The sequence below is a fragment of the Macaca fascicularis genome, chromosome 4, assembly GCF_037993035.2.
Source record: "Macaca fascicularis isolate 582-1 chromosome 4, T2T-MFA8v1.1".
Lineage (NCBI taxonomy): Eukaryota > Metazoa > Chordata > Mammalia > Primates > Cercopithecidae > Macaca > Macaca fascicularis.
The window spans coordinates 107,655,340-107,678,672 of record NC_088378.1 but is presented as its reverse complement, the minus strand read 5'-3'; the positions used below and the strand labels follow the sequence as shown (position 1 = coordinate 107,678,672).

At 34.5% G+C, this 23,333-nt stretch overlaps 1 long non-coding RNA gene and 1 other non-coding gene across 2 annotated transcripts in view; both read right to left on the bottom strand.

Moving 5' to 3' along the window:
* LOC141410221 (uncharacterized) overlaps window positions 1–17,417 on the bottom strand; it is a 58,145-nt gene extending 40,728 nt beyond the window's left edge. Inside the window, exon 1 of the long non-coding RNA XR_012434447.1 lies at window positions 17,279–17,417. This is a non-coding gene — a long non-coding RNA (uncharacterized lncRNA). The remainder of the gene's footprint in view (window positions 1–17,278) is intronic.
* On the bottom strand, window positions 2,008–2,080 carry LOC123573241 (small nucleolar RNA SNORD65). The gene has a single exon (XR_006697968.1). It is a non-coding gene; the product is annotated as a small nucleolar RNA SNORD65 (small nucleolar RNA).
* Window positions 17,418–23,333: the final 5,916 nt, after the last annotated feature.

Below are 23,333 nucleotides of genomic sequence, written 5' to 3'. Positions count from 1 at the left end.
ATAAACCAGCACATGTACTCCTGAACCTAAAATCAAGGATGAAAAATAATTTCTACTAGCCACATTAAAAAATAATGATAAAAAGAAAACAAGAGAAATCATTATATCAAAAAGGCACCTGCACTCACATGTTTCTCAGCCCTATTCATAATAGCAAAGTCACAGAATTAACTGTCTATCAAGAGATAATTGGATAAAGAAAATGTGGTATATGTAGCATGGAATACCATTCAGGCATTTAAAAAAAAAAAAGACAACAACGGTAAAATAATGTCTTTTGCAATGGCATAGATGGAACTGGAGGTCATTATCTTAAGTGAAATAACTAAGAAAGTCAAATAGTACACGTTCTCACTTATAGGTAGAAGGTAACTAATAAGTACACATGAACATACACAGTGGAATAATAAACTGGATTTTCCAAAAAGAGGGAGTGTGGTATGGGGGTAAAGGCTGAAAAATTATCTATTGGATACGATGTTCACTAAGTGAGTGATGGGTACGTTAAATCCCAGACGTCACCACTGTGCCATATATCCATGGCATTTTATTCTTAGAGATTTAGAGAGTACAGGGCCTGGCGCGGTGGCTCATGCCTGCATCCTAGCACTTTGGAAGGCCGAAGCAGGCGGATCATCTGAGGTCAGGAGTTCGAGACTAGCCTGGCCAACATGGCAAAACTTTATCTCTACTAAAAATAATAAATAAATAAATAAATAAATAAATAAATAAATAAATAAATAACACAATAGTAATAATAACTGGGCATAGCGGTATGTGTCTGTAATCACAGCTACTCAGGAGGCTGAGGCAAGAGAACTGCTTGAATCCGGGAGGCGGAGGTTGCAGTGAGCCAAGATTGCGCCACTGCACTCCAGCCTGGGAGACAGAGCGGGATTTCGTCTCAAAAAAAAAAAAAAAGAGAGAGAGAGAGAGATTTAGGTGGTACAAGTGCAGTTTTGTTACTTGTACTCCCTAAATCTCTAAAACTAAATAATAACAACAATTTAAACAGAAGTGTTCTATCTCACTCTTCGTCAGTCTCAATTGTCTCATGTGTAAGAATGGAGATCGTCATGTTTTCTTTCAGGAGTGTGTGAGAAAAAATATTATAGGAGAAATGATGCTTTTTACAGTCTTCTGACCTCTGAATATTTTGAATTATTATCCCTGGTGTTGTCTAAAAAATCTTCATGTCTTAAGTTCCAAATTTTTTCTAATATATATGAGGTTTCAATATCCCAGAATATTTTTAATAATAAATAAATGTATGTTACTGCAGTTTGTTTCTTCTTTAAATTCACACCTAAATTCTTGTGTTTTCTTTTTCTTTGAAAACGTGATGGAATACTATTTCTCTTTGAAAATATGGTAAAAATATAATGGACCTTTACAATGCATGTGCCCATGTTTGTCTTCTACTTCAAACAGTAAGTTGAATAAGAAAAACGTGGTTTTTAATACTCTACAGCAAATTTTACATTATGTTAAAAGGGATATCTAATTATTGATATATTATGTAATAATACAATGTATTTGTTATAGACATTGCTTGAAACCTTAAATAAGTGGTCTATGCTTACTTAAAATTCCAATAAATATAAGTCGATGCTCCCCTTAAGGGCATGTTGAGAGATTAGTATGACTTAGTTTATAACTATTTGTAAATTTGGGTTGAGAAAACCAATAGGCACTTATACAGGTATGATAGTATGACAGAACACTGAAAGTCTCATTCCAGTGTATTTTTGCTTCACAGGGAATGTATAATCACAAGTTGTATTCATATTCATTAACTAACATGAGTTTGCAGACCTCAGTATTTCTAGTCACATGATTTTGCATGGCTATATAATATGTAACTAAAATAATACAATGTAAAAGACCCAAGTTGTATTAAGTGTGTCTATAAACACATAGCCATAAATATATGAATTATTTTATAATTGCACTGGAATTCTGTCATATATAGACATATACATATATATTTAATTTGGTTATTTTAATCTTCAGAAAACCGTAGGTTTGCCATTACACAATCTGCTGGTTATTACAGCTTTTTAATGTGAGTTCATCATTTGATCTCCAATATATTTTTGATAAACATCTGTGTGCAGAAGTCGTAATGGAACATAATCTGTGTTAAATTTTGATTATGAACTAAAATTTTATTATTTGACAAAAAGAGGATGTCATAATTTGGGTTATTGCAAAAACTATCTCTAAAAGAAGTATCTAGTTGCACATATTCTATTTGGGAGGTGATCTCAGAAATCATAGTGAGGGATCAGAAAAAGGAAAGGAGGACAAAAGACTATCTAGTAAAAACTGTTAACAAATTGATTATTTCTGAGGATGACTGAGGACTCTATGACACATATTCCAAATTGTCTCACAAAGGCATAAGGAAGATGGGACATTGATTCACCAGCTCTAGAACCTAACTAGCTGAAGGTTTCTGATGGATAATTAAGTCCTTGCACTTTCAGCCTGTCTTCATTTGTTAAACCAGAAATGTTCCTGCAGTTATAGAATGTCCCCAGGCAGAGAAACCCTGAAGTAGGACAATAGGAGATGAGTGGAGCAGTGATGGTATCTGGTAGAGATGTCACATCTTGCATCACTCACCTCCATTTGTGCCCCATATTAAATAAATATTTTCACTAATTCTACAAGTTGGTGTCTCATAATCATTTCTAATAAAAAATAATTATAACAAAGTCAGTGAAGAAATGCCCTTCTCTGCTCATAGCTGATGGCTAGTCTACATCAGATCATCATTTTTCTTTGTTGTTACCCATTAGATTTCCCTTACCATTATTCTGCATGCCTGCTATCTAAGTTGATTATTTGGTGGGGTCATTCAGACCTTTAACATGGGGTGTTTGAAATTCCTGGATATCGTGACCTTGACAGGCTATGGTTGTTGTATCAAGCAAGTAAGTCCCAAGAGGTGTTCTGGTGACTCCTTTGAATCTCAGACATACTTATCACTGCTCCATTGTGCAATAGCAATCCTGGCCGTTTATGATAACTAGGGATGATTACTTCTGATGTCATTGTAACTCCTTTATATTCCTGTTGAGTATAGCATGAGGAGCCAAAAATGATTAGTTATCAGTCCTGGATTTAGATCTAGGTTCTTTGAGACCCTGCTCTTGTCCCCTGAAGAGATGACCATTCTACCTGTAGTTACCTGGACTTTCATAATTACATAGACTATGTTTCAAAGAAAGCACATATTTCCAAGTCAGTAAGTAGGTTTTTGGTGAGAATGACCAATTCTGTTTTCACTGGTTCCTGATCCTAGTCACTCATCTCTCAGAATCAAATAAGATTATTAGTTTAACATACGTACCACATTTTGAAAAACAGTGCTCTAAGTTTCCTAGATACTGTTCAATTAGAATTTTAACTGAACCTTTAAAAATCGATTCCAATGATTTATCATGATAGTATCTTCTGAATGATATATAATAAGGCAAGTAGATCCTTTGGCTCAGGAGACATTCTTGTACATTATTTACCACTGTGTTAGATTTTTGATCTGAGATGACGTTTTGCAGGATTTCATTTTATTAATTCAGATATTAATAAATATCTGATTCTATACATGGTGATTCTATACATGGTGTTCATAGAGCAAATGTCTTCCAGAAAAGGGAAATGCATACCTAGAACACATACTAATCTCGTTCAGGACAGATGATTAAATCTCAAGTTGAAAGTAGTCATATATAAGTCATTTCCACAAAGTGCCTGGTTGATCTATTCAAGAGATATGATATTGAAGGTTCAGCATTGGTCTCTGTTGCTAGTGTGTCATATACTGAGCAGTGGCAGTAGTAAGGTTACCTTGGATAAAAGGGACCCAATGGGATTGAGATAACACATAGATTACTTCTTGCATAGATCCACTGTGCAAATACTGAAGTGTTTGAAGACTGACTTTCACTGGAAAAGTCATTTTGCACACAAGATGATTAAACACCTCCTATGTGGAAAGTGTGCTCTAGAGGACATAGACATAAGACAAAATCTAAACACCATGTTCCTCATCCTAAAGTCCCCCTGCATGGCATTTCCTCTAGCCATCTTGTTTCTGATGGTCAATGTTCTCCATCCCAAGGCCTTAATGATGGAGTCAAATTATCCATCAGTAGCCAAAAATTCTTATTTCCAACCATTTTTCTTTCTAATAAGTAGATAACTTCAAGTATATGTCCACTAAAACATGTCTGCTCTCATCACTGTCCTTCGGAATCACCCCCGATTGAAGCTATATACTTGTAGTGATTCTTTTTCTTTCCACACCAAAATACTGATATAACCCTTTGTGGATTTTTCCCCTTCTCTCTCTGCTGACATAAATAATAGTCAGTGAGGTCATAGTTATATGCTGAAGGAAAAACATCAGTGAAACAAAGATAGGTAATTTTAGGCCTAGATGACATGCTAATCTAATGTACTATACTTTCTGGACCTATTTAAGTCAAATAACTTTTTACCTCTTTATTCTTAATGCATAATATCTGTACATATTTATGGGGTATGTGTGATATTTTGATAAAAGCATATGATGTGCAATAATCAAAATTGAGTGATTGGGATATCCATCACCTCACACATTGGTCTTTATTCTGTGTGGGAAACATGTCAAATCTACCTTTCTATCTATATGAAATATACAAGAAGTTATGATTAACTATAGTTGCCTTATTGTGCTACCAAGCACTAAATCTTACTCTTTCTATTAACTCTAGTTTTTTACCCATTAACCAATCTATCTTAATCTTCTCATCCCTACTCCCTTTCCCAGCCTCTGATAACCACCATTCTCTTCATTATCTCTCTCAGATCAATTTTTTTAGCTACCCCACTTGAGTGAGGACATGTGACATTTATCTTTCAGTGCCTGACTTATTTCACTTAAGATAATGTCTTCCAGTTCCGCTGACGTTGTTGAAAATGACAGGATCCCATTTCTTCACATGGTAGAATACTAATCCATTGTGTGTGTGTGTGTCACATTAAAATATTATTTCATTATGCATTATTCAATTTATATACATCAAAATGTGATATTATATATATACAATGTAATATTATTTCTTAATGGACACAAATTGATTTATTATAGTATTTCCATTCTACCATGGATCATTGTTGTAACTCCCAGATTAGCTATCTAGTAATATTCACCTTTTAATGTACATTTCCAGTCAGTTATCACTTAATGTTCTATAGTGAGAGTCTCAGTTTTGGCTAATGGCATATCAAATTTGTTTGTGAAAAACAAATAATGCTCTGTTTTAAGAATCAGGGTGTCTGTGCCATAATGTTACCATTTGGGGCTTTCCTGAGACTTTCTTCAGAGTCCTTAAGAGCCACAAAGTGTGCCAGACCAAGTGGCCTGAGCGGCAGGAAAGGAAGTACTGCAGCCTGAACCATCTGTAATCCCCTTTTGCATCCTAACCTAGATTACACTTAAAGCTGACAGTTTTCTAATTTAATGGATAAGTTAACTAATGCACTATTTCCAAAGTTACTACATGTGTTCTCTACCATATATGGGGTCCTACTGAAGGTATGGCTACATTCTTGGTAATGGATTGCTTGTTATCTTGGAGAATATGTTTTCAAATGTTCCCTATTGAACCATTGACAGAACCATGAACATGCCTTAGGAGCAAGGAAGTAAATCTTTACTGCTGAAAATCTCAGTTAAATGCTAACAGCTTTTATTTTATTAATGATAAAGAAAATGAAAGATTCCACTCTCCCCATTAGAAAATATGGCAAGTTCCAGATGCTGTGTTAATATCTTGTAATAAAGATAACACAGGTAAAATAGAGGCTGCAATTGCAGCTAATATTTGATTAACTTTATATTGATTTACAATCTTCCTCCATGGTCTTTATGGCTTTTGGAAAGTCTATGTCCATGAATAAAATGGGATGGTGACAGGGAACTTCCTTATTCATCTTTTTAATTTTTGAGATTAGTATATGACATTGTCTCTGATCCTGTGTTAAAGGCTAATGAAAAAGGGTCAATGTTAGGCGAGCGCACGTGTGTGTTTAAGCGTTATGGCTTTTACTCCACAGACCAGTGAAGAACTGTGAGGATTTTCTATTACTCGCATGAACATTCTCTTCATCAGGCCCTGAGGTATAAATTATATTGGTTTTCACTATACAAACCATAAAATTTTCCTATTGGAATATCATTTATTTTGATTTGCTTGAGATTAATTCATACAAATAAGGTTTATTTCATTGCCGTATATCATAATACAGTCCAAATCACTTACATTTTCTACAGGCTTTCTGTTTTGTACCATGTTTCTATTTACCTTAAGGAGATTTTAAAACAAATTATGTCTTGATATTTGATAGAAAATGTCCCTTTTCTTCTTTTACACTAGTGTGTTGTTTATTCTTGGCTATTTACTATTCTGTATCCATTTTACAATTATAATTTCAACTTCCAACAAAAATTGTTGCAATATTAATTAGGATATTATGAAATCTATAAAAAACTTATGGAAAATTATATAACAATATATGAATACATCTGTAGTGTGTATATATATTTATACACACATTTCAAAATAGTATTTAACATATAAATTAATATATTAGCTAATATAAAATTATTTTATATTTTATAATACTGTTTTATAAGTGTATAATTTTATGATATAACTTTACTTTGCCAGACATACTATTATATCCAATAATTAATAAACTATTGTGATGGTTAATACTGACTGTCAGCTTGATTGGACTGAAGGATGCAGAGTATTGTTTTTGGGTGTGTCTGTGAGGGTGTTTCCAAAGGAGATTAACATTTGAGTCAGTGGGCTGGGAAAGGCAGACCCACCCTTAATCTAGGCAGATACCATCTAATAAGCTGCCTTGTGGCCAGAATATAAAACAAGCAGAAAAACGTGAAAAGGTTAGACAGGCTTAGCCTCCCAGCCTACATCTTGCTCCTGTGATGGATGCTTCCTGCTTTTGGACATCGGACTTGAAGTTCTTCAGCTTTGGGACTCGGACTAGCCTCCTTACTCCTCAGCTTGCAGATGGCCTATTGTGGGACCTTGTGATCATCTGAGGTAATACTTCTTAATAAACTCCACTTCATATATGTCATATTAGTTCCATCCCTCTAGAGAACCCTGACCGATAATACTGTTATCTCATTAATACAATGTTTAGAAATATTTCTATAATTTATTTTAAATGATACATACTGGATTTATTCATAAGTTGTTCCTTTGTGCAGTATAAATGTTGTTTTAAAAGTTACAGTGTATTCTTTTTGCTGGTAAGAAAATAGACTTTATATAACATTTTGTATCTCTCAAAATTGTTGAATTTCTTTCACTCTAATAATTTATCAGAGGCTTTTCTGGGCATTTCTTAACATATAATTATGTAATCTATAATTAATAGCAGTTTTTAAGTTCTTATTAAAGTAACTTTTTTATTTATTTTCTTTCATTAGGGCACTGATTTTTTCCACATGGCAAAAAGAGGTATATTAAGCACCCTAGGCTTATTCCAGATATTAGAAAAAAAGCTTTCAAACTCTCACCTCTTTTTCTTACATTTGCCCCAAGGGTTTTTTTGTTGTTGTTGTTGTTGTTGTTGTTGTTGTGTTTTTTCAAAGTAAATAAATTAATAATATGTTTATCTCCTTTTATTTACTAATGTGTTATATAAATTAATTTTCTTATATTAATCCAACTTGGCATTCCTGAGTAAACTCAGTCATTAATTGAAAGTCTATTATCTTTTTTTTTTTTTTTTTTTTCTTTTTGAGACGGAGTCTCGCTCTGTCACCCAGGCTGGAGTGCATTGGCCAGATCTCAGCTCACTGCAAGCTCCGCCTCCCGGATTCACGCCATTCTCTTGCCTCAGCCTCCCGAGTAGCTGGGACTACAGGCGCCCGCCACCTCTCCTGGCTAGTTTTTTGTATTTTTTAGTAGAGACAGCGTTTCACCGGGTTAGCCAGGATGGTCTCAATCTCCTGACCTTGTGATCCGCCCATCTCGGCCTCCCAAAGTGCTGGGATTACAGGCTTGAGCCACCGCGCCCGGCTAGAAAGTCTACTATCTTAAATTGATTTTTTCACCAGTGTATTTGTGAACACAAAATTTTGTTGTATGAGGATAATTTTCTGAAAATTCTTAATAGTATAATTCCTGACATCAACAATATTTAATTCATGGTTCTATGTTATTTTTTCTAATAATTAAAAAAAATTGAAGTTAAATTTAGAGAGTGTTTTTTTTTCCTTTTATACCTTCTTCTAGTGGTTATCTTTTCATGTAATCTCTCTACATTTTACTTTCATTACTAATTAAAGAAAATTCACCAAGGTAATAAGGGCAAGAGAGATAGAGTATGAAATTTCTTTTTTTTTTGGAGACGGAATCTCGTTCTGTTGCCCAGGCTGGAGTGCAGTGACGGGATTTCAGTTCACTTCAAGCTCCACCTCCCGGGTTCACACCATTCTCCTGCCTCAGCCTCCCAAGTAGCTGGGACTACAGGCGCCTACCACCACACCAGGCTAATTTTTTGTATTTTTAGTAGAGATGGGGTTTCACCATGTTAGCCAAGATGGTCTCCATCTCCTGACCTCATGATCTTCCCACCTCGGACTCCCAAAGTGCTGGGATTACAGGCAGAATATAAAACTTTTAAATTTGGCTAATAGTGTTCAGTTTTTGTTTTTCTTGGAATTAAAAAATATTGTTTTTAGTGTGTTTCTGCTACCTTAAAGTAACTTACTTCTTGTTTTATAATTTACATATTTGTTTGAATGTTCTTACTGAAAAAAGTGCATCAACTTTTTAAAAAATAATACCCATTAAGATTTATAATACTATAAAAGGATACATAATAATTAATGTCCATCCACCATTCTATCAATATATATGTAGGTATTTATCTATTTACAGATCTACCTATATATAGATAGACATTAATTATTGACATTATTAATGTTTAGACCCTGCCAAAATAAATGCATATTTTTCTTTACATAAACATGTATTTATATCAAAGTTTATTATATTCATATCTGTAGTTTGCATAATCAAGCATATGCATGAATGCACATACATCACTTTAAAAACATGTTCTCCTATTAGCAGAAAAGAATAATCATCACACTATCAATTAGGTGTCACGATCTCTTCCAAATTTGAGGTTAATTATTTGTGGCAAGACATGATGCTCAATAAATCTTTATAGAATGAAGCAATTAATATTTTACCTCATTGACTTTTTTTGCACCAGTTGAGAAACTATAATTTTTACAAAAGAATTTTAACTAAACACAGCACCATTATAAAATTAGATATATCTTAGTTATATTAAGATATATTATTTATTTAACTTATGTAAAAAGTTTTGTTGTTAAATATGTTTTCATGATAATGGTACTTTATTAAGATTTTTTTATATGATAAAATAAAAAGTACTATAATTTTACTATTTTTGACAAAGGTACTTTTGCATTGTGAATAAAATTTTATACATGTAGTGCACAGATAAGTAGACTGCTTATGTAAAAAAAATGGAATCTATAAAAAATACTAGAATTAATAAGGAATTTAGCAAAATAACAGTAAACTAGGTGAATAAACAAAATTTAACTGTATTTCTATATAATACCTATGAAAAACTGGAAAATCAAATTACAAAAGCAATTCTATTCAAAATAACATAAGAGTAGAGCCAAGATATCTGACTAGATGCAGCCAGGAATAGCTCCTCCCATTGAGAGACCAGACCGTCAAAAAGACTGGCACACTTGTAGTAGATCTTCAGAAGGAAGACATTTAGAATGTACAGAGGGAGGATGCAGAATCTGGACTGAATGGAGTGGATGGTAAGAAGCCTGCACCTGGTTGCTGAGGACCAGGATTTGTTCCTGGTCCTGAGTGACTCCTGGAGAAGGGATGAGTTAAATAGGCATGGAGTGGCTCACTCTCCTCATGGATCTCCAGAATCCTAGCAGCAGGAGTTCCCGCAACCCCAGTGGACATTTGAGCTGGCATAGAAAACTGCTTGGAGTGTTGGCAGGGATAGAAATCCAGGCTGTGCAGATCCCAGAGGGTCAGGTACAGGAAGAGCTTCAATAAAGAATGGCCAAGGAAACCCATCTCCCAAAGCTGGCCACACTCCTCTAGATGGCTTTAGCCTTTGTTGGCTGTTGGATCTGAACAGAACAAGGCTATCTTGCCCATGGGATGGGGCCAGGCTGATCTGAGTACCCCCACCATTTTCTGGCCTCTCTTAGGATTCCTGTCTGGCTGCATCCAACTTTAGTACACCCTCAGATGCCCAACTGGGGCACTTCCCAGCAGCTACCAGCATAGTTCTTACACTGACAGACCCCACAAAACCATCAGAGAACTTTTGCAGACAGGCCTGTACTGGCATGTACATGCCCAAAGCCTTGCCCTATTACTTTGCCGACATGCAATCAACTGCAGCCTGTACCCACTGCTTTCCTGGCACACACGAATACATGCATTTCATTGCCCTTCTTGACATGCCACTGCTACTGGCACACATATATGTGTACAGACTCTAGGACACTGCCAACTTGCTGCTTCTTGCAAGTGAAGACCCTGCTACCGCTGCCTCAGTAGAGCACTATTGCCAGCATCATCTCCCCAGGTCACCCAATTTGAGTGTTATCACCAGTGAACCAGGAACACCTCGGGCCTCACAGTGTAGCAGGTGTTTAAGCACAAGGAGCAAGAAAACAAAGCCATGGACCTAATCCCAGCACCCCAGGTTAAAGTACACATCCCAGGAGTGCTGAGCTAAGCCTTTGACACCTAAAATTAACCAGAAATGAAGCTGCATTAGTCCGTTTTCATGCTGCTTATAAAGACATACATGAGACTGGGCAATTTACCAAAGAAAGAGGTTTATTGGTCTTACAGTTCCACGTGACTGGGGAGACCTCACAATCGTGGTGGAAGGCAGGAGAAGCAAGTCACATCTTACGTGGATGACAGCAGGCAAAGAGCTTGTGCAGGGAAACCCCCATTTTTAAAACCGTCAGGTCTCGTGAGACTCATTCACTATCAAGAGAACAGTGCAGGAAAGGCCCATCCCTGTAATTCAATCACCTCCAATTGGGTTTCTCCCATGACACGTGGGAATTGTGGGAGTCACAATTCAAGATGAGATTGAGGTGGGGACACAGCCAAACCATATCAAAAGCCAATCAACCAACCTAACTTATATCTTTTATATTCTTGATGCCCTTGAGGTTTTGACTTATATCAGTGAAATCCTTGAGGGCATCAAAGAATATAAAATAACAAATTCCATCCAAAGGACAGCAACTTCAAACATTAAAGGAACATCAACCCACACAGATGAGAAAAGACCAGCACAAGAACTATGACAACTTAGAAAGCCAGAGTGTCTTCTTACCTCCAACGACCACACGAGCTTCCCAGGAACAGTTGTTAACCAGACTGAAATAGCTAAAGTGACAGACGTAGAATTCAGACTTTTCGTGGCAATGGAGATCATTAAGAATCAGGAGAAAGTGCAGACCTAATCCAAGGAATCTAAGGAATACAGTAAAATGATTCAGGAACTGAAAGATGAAATAACCATTAAAAAAACTGATATTTTGGAGCTGAAAAATTCATTTTAAGAATTGTATAGTGCCACCAGAAGTATTGGCAGCAGAATAAATTAAGTTAAAGAGAAAATCTCAGAACTCAAAGGCTGGTTCTTCAAATCAGCTCAGTCATACAAAAATAAAGCAAAAATAATAAAAATGAATGCCTAAAGCCTGTGAGAAATTTGGGATTATGTAAGGAGACCAGGATTAGTGATTCACTGGCATGTCTGAAAGAGAGGGAGCTAGAGTAAGGGACTTGGAAAACATGTTTGCAAATATTGTCCATGAAGATTTTCCTAACATTGCTAGAGAGAGCTAGATTCAAATTCAAGAAATTTAGAGAACCCCCTGTGAGAAACAGTACAAGAACACCATCTCTATGACACATAGACATCAGATTCTCCAAGGTCAATGCAGAAGAAAAAAAATATTATAAATAGCTAGAGATAAGGGGCAGATCACCTTACAAAGGAAACCCCAAGAGGCTAACAGTGGAATTTTCAGTAGAAACTCTACAAGCCAGAAAGGATTAGGGGGAGTTATTCTTAAAGAATATGAATTCCAGTCAAGAATTTCATAACCTGACAAACTAAGCTTTATAAGTGCAAAAGAAATAAAATTATTTTAGACAAGCAAATACTAAGGTAAGTTTGTATCACCAGACCCATACAATAGGTTCTTAGGGGCGTACCAAACTTGGAAATGAAATAATGTTATGAACCACCACATAAACACAGTTAAGTACATAGACCATGGGTACAATACAGTAAGTACAAAATCAACTCTAAATAACAACCAACTAACACAATTACAGGATCAAATTCACAATTTATCTATATTAACCTTAAATGTGAGTGGGATAAATCCTCCAAATAAAGGCACAGAGTGACACATTAGTTTAAGAAGCAAGACCCAGCTTTATCCTGTCTTCAAGAGACTCATCTCACATGGAAGGACACTCATCGACTTAAAGTAAAAGCATGGAGCAAAACCCATCAAACAAAAAAATAAAGAAAAGCAGGGGTTGCTATTCTAATTTTAGACAAAACAGATATTAAACCAACAATGATTAAAAAGGACAAAGAAGGGCATTACATGATAAAGTGTTCAATTCAACAAGAAAATTTAACTTTCTTAAATGTATATGCATACAACAATGGAGCAACCAGCTTCATAAATCAAGTTCTTACAGACCTACGAACAGATTTAGATAACCACGTGATAATAGTGGGAGGCATCAACACCTCACTGATAGTATTCAAGAGACTGTTGACGCAGAAAACTAACAAAGACATTCGGGACTTAAACTTGACACTTCAACAAATGTACCTAACAGACATCTGCAGGGCACTCCACCCAAAAACAACAACAGCATATGTGCTATTCTCATCAACACGTGGCACGTACTCTGTCAATCATAAAGGATGAAGCAATTTTCAACAAATTTATAATTACTGAAATCATATCAACCACAATCTCAATCTTAGAGCACAGCACAAAATAAAAATGGAAATCAATTTCAGGAATAGCTTTCAAAATCATACAATTACATGGAAATTAAACAACCAGATCTTGAGTGATGTGGGAGTAAACAATAAGATTAAGGCAGCAACCAAGAAATTCTTTGAAACTATCAAAACCAAGATACGACATACCAGAATATTTGAGACACAACTGAAGTACTGATAAGGGGAAAGTTTTTAACACGAAATATTCACATTAAAAAACAAGTTAGATCACAAATTAACAACCTAACATCACACCTAGAGGAAATAGAAAAACAAAAACAAATCAACCCCAAAGCTAGAAGAAAAAAAGAAATAGCCCAAGCCAGAGGTGAACTGAACAAAACTGAGATGTAAAAAAAAAATACAAAATATTAAAGAAACTAAAAGTTTGCTTTTAGAAAAAACAAAACAAAACAAAACAAAAAAACAGATAGGCTCCTAGCTAGACTAAAAATGGTAGAAAAGAAAGAAGACCCAAATAAACACAATCAGAAATGATAAAGGGGCATTACCACTGCAACCACAGAAATACAGAAAACCTTCAGAGGCTATGAAAATCTCTGTTCACACAAACTAGAACACCTAGAAGAAACGGATGAGTACCTGGAAACATACATCCTCCAAAGACTAAACCAGGAAGTTGAAATCTCAAACAGATCAATAACAAGTTCAGATTTTGAAACAATGACAAAAAAACTTACAAAGTTCAGATTTTGAAACAATGATAACACATCTTACCAAACAGAGTTCCGTAGATGTCTATTTGGTCTGCTTGGTGCAGAGTTGAGTTCAATTCCTGGATATCCTTTTTAACTTTCTGTCTCGCTGATCTGTCTAATGTTGACAGTGGGGTGTCACTTATTCTAAAATTTTGACAAAGTAGTTGGAAGTAAAGCACTTCTCAGCAAATGTAAAAGAACAGAAATTATAACAAACTCTCAGACCACAGTGCAACCAAACTAGAACTCAGGATTAAGAAACTCACTCAAAATTGCTGAACTACATGGAAACTGGACAACCTGCTCCTGAATGACTACTGGGTACATAACGAAATGAAGACAGAAATACACACATTGTTTGAAACCAATGAGAGCAAAGACACAACATACCAGAATCTCTGGGGGCACATTTAAAGCAGTGTATAAAGGGAAATTTACAGCACTAAATGCCCACAAAAGAAAGTAGGAAAGATCTAAAATTGACACCCTAACATCACAATTAAAAGAACTACAGAAGCAAGAGCAAACACATTCAAAAGCTAGCAGAAGGCAAGAAATAACTAAGATCAGAGCAGAGCTGAAGGAGAGAGAGACACAAAAATCCCTTCAAAAAATCAATGAGTCCAGGAGCTGTGTTTTTTTTTTTTTTTTTTTTTTTTTTTTTAAAGATCAGCAAAATTGACAGACCACTATTGAGACTAATACAGAAAAAAAGAGAGAAGAATCAAACTGATGCAATAAAAAAATGATAAAGGGGATATCACCACTGATCCCACAGAAATAAAAACTACCATCAGATAATAATATAAACACCTCTATGCAAATAAGCTAGAAAATCTAGAAGAAATGGATAAATTCCTGGACACATACACCCTCCCAAGACTAAACCAGGAAGAAGTTGAATCCATGAATAGACAAATAATAGGCTCTGAAATTGAGGCAATGATTGATAGCCTACCAACCAAAAGAAGTCCAGGAACAGATGGAATCATAGCTGAATTCTACCAGAGGTACAAGGAGGAGCTAGTACCATTCCTTCTGAAACTATTCCAATCAACAGAAAAAGAGGGAATCCTCCCTAACTCATTTTATGAGGCCAGCATCATCCTGATACCAAATCCCGGCAGAGATACAACAAAAAAGAGAATTTTAGACCAATATCCCTGATGAACATAGATGCAAAAATCCTCAATAAAATACTGGCAAACCGAATCCAGCAGCACATCAAAAAGCTTATCCACCATGATCAAATGGGCTTCATCCCTGGGATGCAAGGCTGGTTCAACATATGCAAATCAGTAAACGTAATTCAGCATATAAACAGAACCAAAGACAAAACCACATGATTATCTCAATAGATGCAGAAAAGGCCTTTGACAAAATTCATGCTAAAATTCTCAATAAATTAGGTATTGATGGGACGTATCTCAAAATAATAAGAGCTATTTATGACAAACCCACAGCCAATATCATACTGAATGGGCAAAAACTGGAAGCATTCCCTTTGAAAACTGGCATAAGACAGGGATGCCCTCTCTCACCACTCCTATTCAACATAGTGTTGGAAGTTCTGGCTAGGGCAATCAGGCAAGAGAAAGAAATAAAGGGCATTCAATTAGGAAAAGAAGAAGTCAAATTGTCCATTTGCAGATGACATGACTGTATATTTGGAAAACCCCATCTTCTCAGCCCAAAATCTCCTTAAGCTGATAGCCAATTTCAACAAAGTCTCAGGATACAAAATCAATGTGCAAAATCACAAGAATTCTTATACACCAGTAACAGAAAAACAGAGAGCCAAATCATGCATGAACTCCTATTCACAATTGCTTCAAATAGAATAAAATACCTAGGAATCCAACTTTCACAAGGGATGTGAAAGACATCTTCAAGGAGAACTACAAACCACTGCTCAATGAAACGAAAGAGGACACAAACAAATGAAAGAACATTCCATGCTCATGGATAGGAAGAGTGAATATTATGAAAATGGCCATACTGCCCAAGGTAATTTATAGATTCAATGCCATCCCCATCAAGCTACCAGTGACTTTCTTCACAGAATTGGAAAAAACTACTTTAAAGTTCATGTGGAATCAAAAAAGAGCTCGCACTGCCAAGACAATCCTAAGCCAAAAGAACAAAGCTGGAAGCATCACACTACCTGACTTCAAACTGTACTACAAGGCTACCGTAATCAAAACAACATGGTTAATAGTTATGTTTTTCCAATAATACTCTGTTACTCCACCACAATTTTGTGAAAATATCTTACTGTCCACTGAACTGAATCAGTGACTTGCTTGAGAATCAAATGACCATGTATTTGTGAGTCTGTTTCTATACACTATTTTAGGCTAACACTACTATTCCATTAGTTCTATCTCAATTATTGCAATTTTATAATAAGTCTTAGAGTCTGTAGGTATTTTCTGTTTTTCAAGATTATCCTGCTTAATCTAGATCATTTGTGTTTTCATATACATTGTAGGATTACTTTGCCAATTAATATAAATAACATTTGAAATTGTTATTAGGACTATATGAAATATATATTAATTTGGTAAGAATTTAAATCTTAAAAATATTGCCTTTACCAATTCATATACATGAGGTATTTATTCATTTATTTAGGCCCTCCTTATTTTTTTTCTCCAAAATGTTTATGAATTCTTCTGTCTCATGGTTTCTCCTATCTAATCCCCTGTCTCACATCTTCTATTGTTTCATATAATTGATTTAGTTCCTTTTTTTTTTTCGCCTTTTTGCATTTGTCAGGTACATTAGTTTCCTCTTACTGCCATAGCAAACCACAACTCTAGTGGCTTAAAACAGCACAAATGTGTTATCTCTCAGTTTTGAAAGTCAGAAATCTCATAATGGTTTTCTGCCTCTTTCTCTTCACCTTTGTTTCTGTCATCATTATATATCCTTCTCCAACTCTGAATTTTCTGCATCCATCTGAAAGGATTTATGCAGTTGTATTGAGTAAAGCCAGATAATTCAGGTTAATCTCCCCGCCTCAGGGCCCTTAATTTAATAACACCTAGGAAGTCCATTTTTCCATCTGAAGTAACAGACACACAGGTTTGAGGAATCGGGATGTGAACATTTCTGCAGGAATGAAGAGACACTGTTTTGCCTACCATACTGTTTTAGCAGAAAATATGTGACTGAAATGATCTAAAAAATGATCCATATAATACGGGAGTCACAAATTATCTTAGGGAGTTTCAAATATCCTAAAAAACAATGAGTCACAATTCAAAAGTTTTAATAAAAAGAATGCCATAATTTTACACGAATTTTAGAGAGAGTACTTCATTCCAGTGTGACAAATAAACTAGACAGAGAAAGATTATAGAAAAAGGAGTACTTACATTTTTTAAATGACCATACTCCCCAGAAGACTATTTCAGTGATTTAAAGATATTCTTTTGTTTTACAGTAGTGGCAGCGTTGATAAAGAAAATGGACAGAATGAAGACATTGAAGAGGCTGAATGAAAGGTCTTGGTATGTCTTAGCTTGTGGGTTTTGAATTTAAATTCTGCTCACATTTTTTGTATAAGCTGAGTGATTTCGTTTTCAGATGCACAGCTTGAGAACAGCCTACTTCCCTGGTGCATAAAACATTCATTTAATTTGCGAAAAATCTTTATTCTTATTGCTTGATTTTTTGATATTATGAATCAGAAGAGTAAAAACTTTTTTAAAAAATAAGCTACAATTATCAATATGTATGATTTTTGGGGTATCACTTCTGTCTTCTCACTCAATTTTAAAAATAGCATAGAATCAACAATTTCTAAATCTTGACACATATGTCTCACTCATTATTTTGTGAATGGCAAACTTTATATAGAAGAATAGACAATGAAATTATGACTCAGTATGTAGACATTAAAGAAGAACATGAGGATTTCTAAATTGTTTTCTTCTTTAGAGTGGTAGCTTTAACTGTTTTTTAGAAACTGAACATTTTTAATTTCTTTGTCTTATTTGACTAGTTACTAGAAACCCAATCATTAATTTTAACAGTAAGTTCACTTTTAGTTCTCATTTTGTTTTTAGGGTTCTACGATTATTATTATTATTATTATTATTATTATTAGTAGTAGTAGTAGTAGTAGTAGTAGTAGTAGTGTGTGTGTATGTTTTCCCATAGATATTTTAGTGTAAATTTAAGGAAAGTAGCAATCAGGGATACTGGCTACGTGTTATCTTAACGGAGAAATGTCTAGTCTGTTTTTGTGTCAGGTAGAACATTATATAACCTTTAGAAGATATGTGTTTATTTGCATCACAAACTCCTTGGAGAAGCAATTCTTTATAACATGTCACCGTGTCATAGTTCTTAAGGGAAGGCCACAGTTTTTGTCCCCAGGGTCCTCAGGAGTGAAATCTGTTGATTTTTTCTTGACTCACATTAAATTTCCATGTTCCTCAGTCTTAAAATTAAGGTTTAATAACTACCTCTTGGCAGTAGCTAAACTAGGGATTCCAAGGTACTTAAGAGAAATCTAGAATTGTTCACTGTGTATCCAATCTTCGGTAAGGCAAAATGCCACCTTTTTCAAATTAATCCATTGCAATCTCCCTGAGTAGCATGTGAATCCTCATCTAGCTATCCAAATTGTAGTCTACTCATGTCTATGTAACAATTGCCTGGAGGAGAGATGAGGCATCATCTGGGCACAAGTTGATAAGAAAGGAAAAAAAAGAAGGCAACAGTGGGAATTTTGTTTTAATACTATTTTTTACAGTTATCAATTTTTTGCCTCCTCATATTCATTTTGTTATAATTTATTAACAAAAAATATGAAAAGAAAGATAATTTGTATAAAATAATTTCAAGGTACAAACAACATTTAGGTGCCTATATCACTTAGCGGTCCATGCATAAGTTATAGAAACATTCTGCTTTCACTTTCATTTAGAATAAACTGTCATTTTTATTTAGTTAAAAGTTAAGAAAATATATTGTTGCACAATAGTGATGAATAAATGCCAACATTTGTTTATTTTCTCATAGAGCATAATGCAATTTCATTTTTGGAAATTTTTAGCAAATGTATGCACTTGGTCCTGCAAGTTTTGCATTGCTCCACTTGATGGTGTGTTAATGTCATAATCACCACAATTAATAAACTTGATATCAGTTGTCATGACTCCATTTTTTGTTTGTGATTTTATTTAGATGTTTCCTCTTTTGCTTTTTTTTTTTTTTTTTTTTTGAGACAGTGTCTCACTCTATGGCCCAGACTGGAGTGCAAGTGGCATGATCTAGGCGCTCTACAACCTGCACCTCCCAGGTTCAAGCGATTCTCATGCCTCAGCCTCCCATGTATCTGGGATTACAAGCATGCACCACCACACTCTTTTGCTCTTTAGTCCAGCTAAAAGTTTGTTGATTTTGTTTATCTTTTCAAAAAATGACTTTTTGTTATGTTCATTGTTTGTATTTTTTAGTCTAGATTTCATTTATTTTTGTTCTGATCTTTATTTTATTTTCCCTTTTACTAATTTTGAGTTTGGTTTTTCCTTGCTTTTCTACTTATTTGAAGTATATAATTAGGTTATTTGAAGTATTTTTTCCTTTTTATGGCTGTACTCATTGCTATACATATATCTCTTAGTATTACTTGTGCTATATACCATAGGTATTTGTATGTTGTGTTTCCATTTTTATTTGTTTCAAGAACTTTTGAAAATTTCCATCTCAATTTCTTCATTATCCCACCGATTTTTTGAGCACATAATGTTTAATTTATATTACCTGACTTCAAAATACACTGCAAAGCTATAGTAACCAAAATAGCATGGTACTCTCATAAGAACAGACATATGCAACAATATAAAATACAGAAATAGCCGGGCGCGGTGGCTCACGCCTGTAATCCCAGCACTTTGGGAGGCCGAGGCGGGCGGATCACAAGGTCAGGAGATCGAGACCACGGTGAAACCCCGTCTCTACTAAAAATACAAAAAATTAGCCGGGCGCGGTTGTGGGCGCCTGTAGTCCCAGCTACTCGGGAGGCTGAGGCAGGAGAATGGCGTGAACCCGGGAGGCGGAGCTTGCAGTGAGCCGAGATCACGCCACTGCACTCCAGCCTGGGCGACAGAGCGAGACTCCGTCTCAAAAAAAAAAAAAATACAGAAATAAATCCACATATTAACAGCTAACTCATTTTTGACAAAGGCACCAAGAACATACATCGAGGAAAGGACTTCCTCTTCAGTAAATGGTGCTTGAAAATCTAGATATCAGTATGCAGAAGAAGAAAACTAGGCCCCTATCTTTCACCATATACAAAAATTAAAACAACATTAAAGACATAAACATACAAATCTGAAACTATGAAGCTACTAGAAGAAAATATTAGGGAATCTTTTTAGGACATTGGTCTAGGCAAAGATTTATTGAGTAAGACCTCAAAAGCACAGGCAACAAAAGAAAAAATATGACAAATGAGATTACATTAAGCCAAAAAGTTTCACAGCAAAGGAAACAACAAAGTGAAGAGTCAACCTAAAGAAAGGGAGATAATATTTGCAGACTATCCATCCAGCACAGGATTAGTAACAAGAATATATAAGGAGCTCAAACAACTATATAGCGTAAAAACAAATAATCCAATTAAAAATTGGCAAAAGATCTGAACAGACATTCTCAAAACAAGATATACAATGGTCAACAGGTATATGCAAAAATGTTCAACACCCACTAATAATCAGTAAAATGCACATTAAAACTTTAATGAGATATTATCTCGTCTCACTTAAGTTGATTATCATCAGAAAGACAGAAAAAAACAGATTCTAATGAGGATGCAGAAAAATGGAAACACTTGTACGCTGTTTTTGGGAATGTAAATTAGTATAGCCACTATGGAAAACAGTATGGAGGATCCTCAAAAAAGTAAAGATAGAACTGTCATATGATCCAGCGATCCCACTGCTGGTTATATGCCCAGAAGAAAGAATTAGATATCAAAGTGCTCTCTGTATTCACATGTCTATTGCAGCAATATTCACAATAGTCAAATTGTGGAATCTATCTGTGTCTATTAAAAGAATGGATGAAGAAAATGTGGTATGTATACATAATGGAATAATATTCAGCCATAAGAATGTATGAAATCCTGTCATTTGTAGCATCATGGATGGAACTAGAAGACATGATGTTAAGTGAAATAAACCAGGAACAGAAAGACAATATTGGATTTTCTACTCATAGGTGGGAACTACAAAAATTGATCTAATGTGAATAGAATAGTGGCTACCAGAAAGCAGAAAATATAGTGGGAAAGAAGAAGAGAATAAAAAGAGGGTGAAAAAATACAGTTCGATAAAAAAGTTCAAGTGTTCAATTGCACACTTGGGCAACTATAGTGAAAAATAATTTATTGTATATTTTTAAAATAGCTAAAATATATTATTTGGAATATTCCTAACAGCAATGTTTGAGGTGATAGATGTCCCAGCTACCCTGATTTTTAAATTACACATTGTATGCTTTTATCAAAATAGCACATGTACCCCATAAATATATACAAGTATTGTGTTTCAATTACAAAAATAAACTTGATAAAAGGGAATAATATTAGCAAATAAAAGAGTATTTTGCTAACATAAAACTAATCTAGTAGGATCTGATAAAGATAAGTTTACCAGCACTTTCAATTTTTTCATGTGAGCCTTGAGGTTATTTCCATGTTATTTTTCATATTTACTCATTGAATGAAGGTCCTGTCTCTCAAAATATGACTTTAAGGTAGACTAATAATACTAATTATATTACACATAGTTAAACTATAACTGTCAAAATAGTCACTGTTATTGTTTTAACCTATGGCTAATAATTGAAATTGTCTATATAAGATATTTGATATGATTTGGCTCTGTGTCCCACCCAAACATCATCTTGAATTGTAATCCTCATAATCCCCACGTGTTCAGAGAGAGACCAGGTGGGAGGTGATTTGATTGTGGAGGCAGTTGCCCCCATGCTGTTCTCATGAAACTGAGTGAGTTCTCAGGAGATCTGATGATTTGATAAGTGTTTGACAGTTCCTTTTTTAGACACTTTCTCTTTCCTGCTCTTGTGAAGAAGGTGCCTGCTTCCCCTTCTGCCATAAATATAAATGTCTTGAGGCCTCTTCAGCCATGTGGAACTGTGAATCAATTAAACCTCTTTCCTTTATGAATTACCTAGTCTCAGGGAAGTTCTTTAGAGTGGTGTGGAAATGTACTAAAACAATCTTCATAATGTCATACTCTGTACTTAGCTTCTCCTATTAAGTATTTCTCATCCTATACTTAAATCTAGAGGCTCTACCTAAGTCCTATGAGTTATCCTTCATTTTTCTTTATAAAATTAGAAAATAATTTCTATGAAATGAACCATGCCTGTGGAATCATGAGATAATAAGTAAAAACTACGTAAATCTTAATGAAGGTAATTTTAAAGGGTGTACAATTGTATGATGAGGATAATAGCAGGCAGAATATGAGAAGCCTTGTCTTATTAGAGTACTAAGCATTATTTATACTTAAGTGTACAATTTATATTAAGTATACAATTATACTTATTGGAGTATAAGTTCTTGTGGTAATAACTCCAAATTTAAATTTGAATAGTACATTTAATTTAAAGAAATTCTCAAGTCTATTTTAATGTAGTTTTCAACACAAATTATTAACTTGCTCGTTATACTTTTCCTTACTTTTATTTGTATGAACTGCCAATTATCTATTTCACTGTTATCCTCAGTTAAATTCTCCATACACTTTAAAACTCAGTTGACTTTTACATTAATGAAAATCTTTTTCTCACAAAACAGAATGCAAACAAATTTAAAGTGGCATAATAATTTCATTTCTCCCATTTGTTTTTTCATCCTTTAATCCTTTTTTCTGTTTTGGGATTCCTCTACACAGATTCTTTCTGCCTTTGCTAAAATAAAATAGAAAACTATACATGAAGCAGATGTTCAACTAACAGTTATTTGTTAATTGATTGATTATTAGATTGATTGAGTCATTCATTCTTATTAAAAGTATCTACCATGCCAAGTGCATTTTCTTATTGTCACGAGCCATTTAACTAATTAGAGTAATATTTATATTGTCTCAATCTTAGCTATAAAAGAAATGCCAGATTATTAATTAGTATACCTGTGTTTTAGTTTTGGTCAATTATCAATTTTTACAAATTATTAAATATTTCTGGAAGGAGGTTATTCATTTGTAAGATTATATGGATATAGTAAATGATCTCTTAATTTATTGAGTTGTTTTATCATAAAATTATGTTACTTTTTACTTTGCAAGCATGTTTATCTTAATTAACTGTAATGCCTCACATTACACATATAAATTTCATGTATGTCACTAAGATATATAGATTTTCCTAGATCTCAGAAATTAATGA